This window comes from Peromyscus maniculatus, chromosome 3 (assembly GCF_049852395.1).
Source record: "Peromyscus maniculatus bairdii isolate BWxNUB_F1_BW_parent chromosome 3, HU_Pman_BW_mat_3.1, whole genome shotgun sequence".
NCBI lineage: Eukaryota > Metazoa > Chordata > Mammalia > Rodentia > Cricetidae > Peromyscus > Peromyscus maniculatus.
Window position 1 is genome coordinate 100,417,124 of NC_134854.1, and position 8,657 is coordinate 100,425,780.

The following is an 8,657-nucleotide window of genomic DNA, read 5'->3' on the forward strand; positions in this document are numbered from 1 at the left end:
ATGAGTTCAAGGCCAGTGTGAGCTACATAATGAGTGAGTGTGACATGAGCCAGAGCTGCATTGCAAGACCCAAACTTTAAAAAAAGGGGGGTGGGGCTAATGAGAAATCCTTTACATGTCAAAGTAACCATTAAAGAACAGACATGGCTCTCTGCTTCTATCTGTTCCAGAGATAGCTACATCAGCTTTGTCCCTAAGACAGGATGATGAAGGTTGACATGAACAGATTTGGCCACATTGGGTGCCTGGTTACCAGGGCTTCCTTCAGCTCTAGCAAAGAAGATATTGTTGTTATCTGTGTGGTTTGAAAGAAAATGGCTCCCAAAGGGAGTGGCACAGTTAGGAGGTATGACCTTGTTGAAGTACATGTGGACTTGTTGGAGGACATGTGTCATAGTGGGGGTGGGCTTTGAGGACTCTTTTGCTCAAGTTTCACTCTGTGTGACACTCTGACCACTTTCTGTTGCCTGCAAGATGTAGGACTCTCAGTTTACTTCCTGTTGCCTGAATATTAACATGTAGGAGCTCCCTCTCCAGCACCATGTCTTCCTGAATGCTGCCATGCTTCTTGACATAATGACAATGGACTAAATCTCTGAAAATGTAAGCTGCCACCTCAACTAAATGTTTTCTTTTATAAGAGTTTCTGTGGTCACAGTATCTTTTCACAGCAATAGAAACTCTAACCTAAGACACTATCAACGATTCCTTCAATGACTTCAACAACAAGGTATGACTCTACCCATGTCAAGTTCAATGGCACAGTCAAGGTTGGGAACAGGAAACTCGCCATCAGTGGGAAGGTTATCTTCACTTCCATGAATGAGATCCCCCAAACATCAAAAGAGATGATTTTGGTGCCAAGTATATTACAAAGTCTGCCAGCTCTTTACCACCATGGAGGAGGCTGAGGCCCATCTGAAGGATGGGGCCAAAGGAGTCATCATCTCTGCTACTCTGCTGATGCCCCCATGTTTTTGATGAGTGTGAACCATGAGAAGTATGACAACTCACTCAAGATTGTCAGCAGTACTTCCTGCACCACCAAATACTTAGCTCCCTGGCCAAGATCCCCCAGACAACTTTGGCATTGTGGAAGGACTCATGACCACAGTCCCTGCCATCACTGCCACCCAGAAGACTGTGGATGGCTCCTCTGGAAAGCTGTGGCATGATGGCCATGGGGCTGCCCAGAACATCATCTCAGCATCTACTGGTGCTGACAAGGTCATGGGCCAGGTCATCCCAGAGCCGAAGGGGAAGCTCACTGGCATGGCCTTCCATGTTTCTTCCCACAATGTGTCCATCATGGATTTGATATTTTACCTGGAGTAAGCTGTCATGTATGAGGATGACAACAGGAAGGTGGTGAAGCAGGTATTGGAGGGCCCACTAAAAGCCATCTTGGGCTACACCGAGAACCAGATTGTCTTCTGTGGTTTCAATAACAATGCCTACTCTTCTATCTTTGATTTTGGAGCTGACATTGCTCTCACTGACAACTTTGAAAACCTTATTTCCTGGTATGACAACAAATCTGGCTACAGCAACAGGGTGGTAGACCTTATAGACTACATGGCCTCCAAGGAGTAAAAATCCCTAGGCCATCTACCCCAATAAGAATTTGAGACTGAGAGAAAGGCCTCCACCTGCTAAGAAGTCCCTGTCCCAGCTCAGTTTCCAACATTGAACATCTCCCTTTAGTTTCCATTCCAAATCCCCAGAAGAAGGGGAGGAGCTAGGAAGTCCTACTCTCTTCTCTTAAATACCATCAATGAAGTTCATTGCATGTGTGTGCATACACACACACACACACACACACACACACACACACACACACACACAGCCACAAATCTAAATTATTGCTGTCCCAGAGAAATGTAAAGAAAACTACATATATTGTTGTAGGTTTTTATATGACATAAAAATACAATGGAAGCCTGCCAGATGGCTTCAGGGAGTGTTTTCTATGTGTGCCTGAGAACCTGAAATTATTCCTAGAACCCAATCACATAAAGAGAAGTGATTCCTGTAAGTTGTCCTCTGAGCTCTACATGTGTTCCTTAGTACATACACCTTCATTCACAGATGTATCACACAGAAAAACATACTCACACATAAAATTGAAAATAATGATGATGATGATAAATTTCAAATGTAATTTATTTGGCTTAATATGTCCAAAATAACAAAAGAATATAACTTTAAATTTTCAGAAAAAGAGAGAGGGGTGGAGTGGATGAACAGGCACAAATGATTGCTGAGGACCCAGAAAAGAGCAAGCCAATAACCCAGCCTGTATCCCAGTCCATATCCCAGCACTGATGAGTGACTGCAAGATCATTCACAAAAGTCCAGACAACGGGCATCCCCAGAATGGGTGCATCTGAATAAACAGTGATACTTTGGGAAAGGTGGAGAAACAAAAACCCAGTCTCTGGGACGGAGTCAAATGATTTCCCCTCCCCTGTCTTCTGGAATCATTTCTTGGGAGCCCTTGTGAACACCTGGGCTCCTGCTTGAGTCTCTTAAAGCCTGTTCCATTTGGTACCTGCAGGATGAGGGCCCACTTCTCTGTGTGTGAGTGAATATTGCCTTCCCAGAACAAGGACTGATAAGAAATTATTATAAACACAGAAGTTTTATCAGAGCCAGAGCAAAGTCCACTGCTTTTCAAGGAAATTAAACTGAACAGTCAAGATGCAAACAGTATCAGGCTGCAATTACTGGCAATTAAAAAGTAATAACACATCTTTTTATGTAGTCCTGGCCTTGTTGACCTAATGGCTCACAACATAATTGGAGTCTAGGTTTAAAAAAGAAATGGAGCTTTTGTTTTTAAAAGGAATTGTGAACAGGGAAAACCATTCAGGCGGTCTTAGGGCAGGGACCTCAAAAATGAGCATTTCTGCCTCTTGTCCTTATCCAGAAGCTGAAAACACTCAAGGTGTTATAGACAATTCTGTACCAGCCAGGAGGCCAGTAATATCAGAACCAGGTGGAGTACGGGCTTTCTTTCTGGTGTCTCGTTCTTCTTTTCCATAGCACCTCTGTGTACACAGCTGCTTGGGAGATATGAGTGAGGGTGTAGCCCAACTCCCATTCCAGACACTAGCATGAGGAGGTGCATGAGTATTGTCTTTGGGATGTCTGGATTGAATCACTCAACACCTCCAGCCATGTTTCAACACAGTGAAGCTTCTGAAGCCCAGACAGCGGCCTTGGGCTGAGGGTGCTCTGTGGAACCTGTTCTGGCGATGCAGGAGCTCCCATGCCTTCCTTTCCCCTTTCCCCAAGTTGCCACCTACATACTGGTAATGAACTTTCCGCCCCCGCCCAAAGCTCACCTTCCTGCTGACCCTGAAATCCATTCTTCAATTTATCTGGACAACGGACTAAGAAACTGCTGTCCTGGAGTGGCTTTGGTAAGCATTTCATTGAGGATCCTAGGCTTAGAGCTATTTCTTACCTAATACAAGAAGGTTTTCCTTGCTTCCTGTGTGTCCCTGCTTTCCCCTCCTCACATCAATGGATTCTCTAGTCTTCCCAGTCCTCTGATTTGCCTTAACTTGCTTGTGTCTCTGAAATGCCATGAGCTGCACCAATGTAAGCTGGGCTTCCCTGGAGGAGTCTTTAATTCTGCAACAGGACTTGATGTGGTTCCCCTGTTTCCCACTGTGTAGATACCTCTTCCCTCCCTCTCTCTTAGCTTGAGAGACAGGTTTGTTCTAGACTCTCTCTTGTCCTCTGTGTGTATGGGGGGGCATGTAAATAATATCATTTGGGTGTTATGGTGCTGTGCCACCATAAAGATCTGTGGTGATGGTAGCATTGCGTCTGTGCAGCTCCCAGAGGAATGCTTCCTGCCAAGGGTAGCTAAAGGAGAAAATGCTGATCTTCCAGAGAAGAACACAGAGGATGGTCAGGATGAGGCTGCCTATGGAGGTGAGGGTGAAGGGGTTTCCATGTGGGGAATCCAGAGCACAACACAGAATGTGCAGGAAGCAAAGTGCTGGTTGGGGGGAAGCAGAAGTGTAACACACAAGCCAGAGGAAGAGAACAGTTGATCTTACTTGGTAGACTGTCCTAACTCAGCCTTCTCCAATTCCCATCTGGTTCAGTTCCAACCCACTCTGTCTTTCATGTTTTCCACTTTTCTAACCTTGGTTAGGTCCCGTGGAGTAAACAACACACACAGGATGTGAGGTACAAGCTTAGTTGCTCTGAGCAATAAAGAAATTTGAAATTTGGACAATTCTCCCCAACTCTATGGCCAGAACTCTGCTACACAGCAAGCTGCAGTCATCTTGACCATGCTCCGGGATTACCCTCACCAACACTTGTCCACCATGTAGAACACTTTTTATCTTGAACTGTAGAGCCAATTCTTCTCAACTTGTTAGGGATATTAAGGTCAGAACTGTGCTCTGGCCTTAACAATCCAGACTCAGCCACCCATCCTCAATAAGTCAATTAAAAAGTCCAAATTTTCATGAAATTCAGAAACAACATTATTCAGTGAGGTATATTGGGAAGAGATTCAATGACCCCCTTCCAACTCAATTTTGGGAGGTACTGGGACAGATCTGACATTTAAGTAGAAGGCCAGAGTTATGCATCTAACTAAGCAGTCTTGATTAAGGTATGCTCTCCCATCATTTTTTATGGCTCCAGACTCTCCTGCAAAGAGGTCTGATAGGTTATAAAATTGTTTAAGGACAAGATCCCCCTCTGTCTGGCAAAAACTTCAGTCTTCTTCTTCTTCTGGAAATATGAGATTCCAGTTTCTTAGTGTCCACCATTTCAATAGTATAATAACCAAAGTGAAGGGCATAGTATTTTTTAGAATAGCCTTATACCTGTCAGGCAATTTACAAAACCAAATTTTACCTTCTTAGCAATCTTTCCATAAACTTTACGGTATAGCTCACTTTGCCCACTGCATTTTTACAGCCTCCTTTTCCTCTTAACACACATCACCTCTGAGATTTATTTCTACCATTCCTTGTTATCAGATCTCCCCAGAGTGTGAGCTCCAAAAAGGCAAGGGCTGGTTGGGCAGCTGAGCATTCTGTCACCTGAAGGGCATGTGTGTGGAAGTAAATACATTTGTTAAGAATAAGGAAGCAGTATCTCAGAAATAATAACCCAAGAACACCCAGGAACTTACCTTTTAGCTTAGGTGAGTGGACCCTGTCCAGATGCTGACACCCTGAGGGTAACAAGAGTTCATTTAATGGGTGTGGATGACATTTGAGAAATCCTTGGCATAAGGAAGCTAATGTAAAATAAGAGAGTATAGCAATTCTTTCCATCAAGTTGTCCATCCTCACCCAAGTCCTTCTGAAAGGAATTGAGTACATGATATATTCCCAGCAAAGGGTCATCCAAAGGTCATCGAAATGTGAGGATGTTCAGACTTTTCCAAGCTCCCCTCTCCCACCTTCCACCTGCACCGAACAAACCTTGGAGGTCTTCTGAATGTCCCTTGCTTTGATCACTGCCAACTCCCCCAGCAACATGGATAAATAGGGCCAGAAAGATGGTTCAGTGGGTCAAGACACCTCACACCCAGTCTGACAATGTGAGTTCAGTCCCCAGAACCCACATTATGAAAGGTTGTAAGTTGCCCTCCAACCTCCATAAACACTCTTTTGTATATGTTTGCGCACATGCACACAAGCATGCACACATGCAGGCAAATAGTAAATAAATGCAAATATCATAAATGTAAACGTCTTTTGTAACCATCTCTAGGACTATTATCCTGGTCCACACCAACAGCACTATAAAGCTGCACCATTACCACTTCATAGGTGTCCATTCTCTACTTAGATTCTTTCCAGTTTTTAGAGATGAACTGTGAATGATCTTGGGGATAATTAAAGTGTATTACCCCATCCTCCCTTCCTTTCTCTATGAATTACACTTAGGCAAAACAAGTGAATAAATCACCTGTCTGAGTTTGTTTGCCTGCTTCAAACTCTAAATTCACCTCACACACTCTTATTCTCTGTCACCTACAGGCTATCATCTGTAAAGAAGTCAGATTTGTTTCCATCTCTGGACACTGCCACATTCAAATCTTGAGCCATGGAATGCCCTACTCCTTACTCTCTACTACTTGATGTATCAAATGCTTAACCTTTGGGTCTTAAATGTGACTTCTTCAATGAAGCCTTTCTAGACCTTTTTCTATTGGCAAGTAATCTCTCCCCAGTTTCTCTCTATAGACTTGCCCATTTCTCTATCTATCCCCAAGCTCATATAAAAGGCTTAGGTGAGTTAAATGGTATCACATGATGATGGCTGATGGATGAAGGCAGCAGGTTCCTAAGCTGTTTGTTTTCTTGGCCCCTTGGGATAATCTTCCACACATTTTCCCCCCTCAATCATTTTCTATTCTTAAGGAGTATTGTTTGTGGTGATTCCCTGCAGGCTTCCCAGCAGGCAGGGAAAACCAATCCATGAAGAGACAAGAATGAAATTCAGCCCAGGCTGATTTTATTGTAACCTGCTGTGGACCAGGACCTCTAGTCTGGCCCAGATCATTTTATTGTAGTGATATTGTAAAGTACAGCACAACCCTAGGGGAAAAAGTTTTCTGATAACAATTGACTCTATCCCAAGTGCACAACAATTTAAGGCATGTTTACATTGAGATTCTTTACAAAGCACATCTGGCTTTCTTCACAATAATGGGTACTGTTGACTCAGACATAGTGCCTGAGATTTGGAGTTCATGGAGATTGATTGAGGTAAACATAATGCCTGTCCGTGTCAGAACTGGTCTGGCCCTAAGATGACATAGAAGTCACTTGTGCTATTGTACAAATGACATCTCTCACAAGGATGAGTTTTATGGCCTAGAAGAAATGCTCAGAGTTTTATGGGGAAAGGGTCTGGGGTAAGTAAACCATAAAATCTGGAAGATATGGGCTGGGCCTGGCTCAGCAGGTAGCAATGGATTACCAGGTTATAAACTATATTTCCCCCCAGCATTCTGAGCTTTAATTCCATTGAATAGATAAGCTGTGTGTTTAACTTCCCTGGCTTCTCCAGTGCTTATGTGTGTACACGTCCTTTTTGCCCTCTATAGTTCTCCAGTTTATTTCTACTCTTCATAGGATGAAGAACAGTGTTGGCTACACTACGTGGACTTGGGTATCAGTAACTCAGAGCAAAGATATGAGATCTTAGGAAGGTTGATGATCCTTGTTTTATGGGAATTATCAACAGAATTAGAGCATTTTACTGAAAAGACAGACTCATGTTCTGGTTAATTCCTAGACAGGTTATTGGAAATGAGCCTTTGAGATTACTTCTTAGACAATTATAATTCCCTTTGCTTACAAGGGATTTTAGGTTGTTGTTGTCAATCTGTTTTACTGGAGCTGAACTCAGGGATACAACTTCAACCATTTTCTTCATTGCTGAATTTTTACTACATTTCCTGACATATACAGGTTCTCAAGGAACAGTGGCTAAATGAGTTGAGTTGGATGGTGTGCCTTGAAAATATAACTGATCTTGGTAGGGTTTTAAAGGGATGCATTTGCATGTGAGGACACACTTCATTCTGCATGAGCATCTACTCAGTAGCAGCCTCTGGCCAATGAGGAGACTGGAACAAGCCTGGGAGAAGGGAGAATATCACTCAGCTTTAAGGTTAAGGTCTGTGGCTAGCCAATAGTCTTAAAGTCAAAGATTCTAGGCAAAAAGGTTTCTGCATGAATCTTTTAAGAGCAAAGCTTAGAGGTGATTATTGTGATCTTTATACTAAGACAAAGCATATAATGACAGAGACGTCTACAAAACTAAGTATAATATGGCCATGTGTTTGGGCACATAGCCTATAATCTCAGCACTAGGGAGGTAGAGTCAAGAGGATCAAGAGTCCAAGTTCATCTTTGTTTAGAGAGCAAGTTTTAACCCAATCTGTGCACAGGGAACCACCATGTCTCTAAACAAAACAAAAACATGCATGTTAACAACAAAACTGCTATCAAATTTTTCAAGTAGAGACTTTTGGGAATGTGTGAATTCTAAGAAATGTAGACTCCCCTTCTCTTAGCCCTGGTGTTCCCTAGGGTAAGATGATGCTATAGTCTTGGTTGTACATTAAGGGTTCATGTGTTAAATAAAGTCTCAGTCTCCACCTTTGTGCTACTAGGGAGTAGAAGAAATATGAAAAGTAGGGGAACTAGAGATAGATTGTCAGGTCACTGGGGATGTCTTCTTGAAGAAGACTTTGGGACTCCTGTCAATTTTTATTTATCTTTCTCTGTCTGTGTGTCTGTGTCTGTCTGTCTCTGTATCTGTCTGTCTCTGTTTCTCTGTCTCTCTGTCTCTGTCTCTCTCTGTCTCTCTGTCTCTCTGTCTCTCTGTCTCTCTGTCTCTCTGCTCTAAGCTACAGGTTAACAGATTTCCTCCACCACATAACCCCAGCATGATCTACTACCTAGAGAAAGACCAAGAAAACATGGAGCCAACTGGCCACGGACTAAACTCCTCAAACTGTGAGTCAAGATAAGCCTTCTTTCTTTCTTAGTTGATGACCTTAAGTGGTTGTGACAGTAACAAATGATAAAAATCTCTCATAATGAAAATGAGATGAATTATGAGATCATTAGTCTTTGTGTCTCTCCTTCCTGTTT

The 8,657-nt window shown here is 42.9% G+C and overlaps 1 pseudogene; it reads left to right on the forward strand.

Moving 5' to 3' along the window:
* Positions 1-203: 203 nt before the first annotated feature.
* On the forward strand, positions 204-1,593 carry LOC102923348 (glyceraldehyde-3-phosphate dehydrogenase pseudogene; annotated as a pseudogene).
* The last annotated feature ends 7,064 nt before the right edge of the window (positions 1,594-8,657 follow it).